The sequence below is a fragment of the Octodon degus genome, unplaced genomic scaffold (assembly GCF_000260255.1).
Source record: "Octodon degus isolate 3935 unplaced genomic scaffold, OctDeg1.0 scaffold00264, whole genome shotgun sequence".
NCBI classification, from domain to species: domain Eukaryota; kingdom Metazoa; phylum Chordata; class Mammalia; order Rodentia; family Octodontidae; genus Octodon; species Octodon degus.
Window position 1 is genome coordinate 160309 of NW_004524840.1, and position 1353 is coordinate 161661.

Here is a 1353-nt window from a genome sequence, read left to right on the forward strand (position 1 = left end):
CTTTAGATCGCTGAGCTATCTCACTGGACCCTCTTCAGTCTTTCTAGAGAACAACTCTATAACTGGTTTGAGCATTTGAAAATAGTATTAGCTATTTAACAATTCCACATATTCACATTTTGCATCCTCTAAAGAAAGATAGTTTTAAACCATTGCACTCTTAACATAATGCCTGCCAAAGTAGATACTTGAAAATTTGTTACAATTGATTTATATAAGGTTTCAGAAATCAAAACTGTCCAGATCAATACATTAGGTGACAAAAAAGATTTCTAGACAGAAGAACATTAAAATGTTTAGTTTTGTCAAAATGCAAATATTTTATGAAAAGAAATTTCAGTACTTTTATGGTAAAGATTTGAAACTTTTGTCTTCCTCTTTCATGATTGCTATAACCTCAGTTTCATAGATCAACAGTTTTGCAACGGAATTACAGTCTTTTCTCCCTAAGAAAGCACTGTGAATGTCTGATGTCATCTAGGCATGGTGGAGCACACTTGTAATCCTAGCACTCAGGAGGCTGAGGTAGGAAGATCACTGTGAATTCGAGACCATCTTGGACCATACACCGTGAGACCCTGACTTCAGAAATCTGATGTAAAAAATAATCTTACCCAGGTTTCTGAGGGTAGAAATCAAACATCCAGTAGTTATCAATATATTCTGCATTCTACATTTTTAATTCACCTGTCTGAAATTCACATGACTTCCTCTGAGTCCATTCACATAAAATATTTTTCTTCTAGGCATGATGGTACATGCTTATAAACCCATCCAGTATGGAGGCTGAGGCAGGAGGATTACATGCTTGAGGCAGGTTGGACAACATAGGAACAACTTGTCTCAACATATAATTTTTTTAAAAAAAAATAGTAATATAGTTCAGTATTTGTGCTCCACTGGGTTCAACTCTAGTAAAACCAAAATATTTTTCCCTTCAAAATTGAAATTTCCAGGCTGAGGATCTAGTTTAGTGTTACAGCACCTGTCTGGTAAGCACAAGGTCCTTAGTTCAATTCCCAGTGCAAAGACATTGAAATTTCCTTTGCTTTTCCATTTCATTCTGAGTGGTAGAGCACTTGCCTAGCATGTGTGAAGACTTGGGCCAACCCCCTGTTACAGAACCCCTGAAAGTTGAAGCAATATATAGGTGTACTTAAGAAAAAGTACTACAAAAGCTTATTCAAGGCACCACTAGAGAAGATTATGGATAGGATGTCACAATCCAGATGGCAATGAAAATCTAATAAAGTAAACCTTAATATGCTTCCAACAGAATCTTCAGTAAGATTTTTCTTTTAGACATTATGAAACTATTCCAAAAGCTTATCTGGAGAAATATATACAATATAC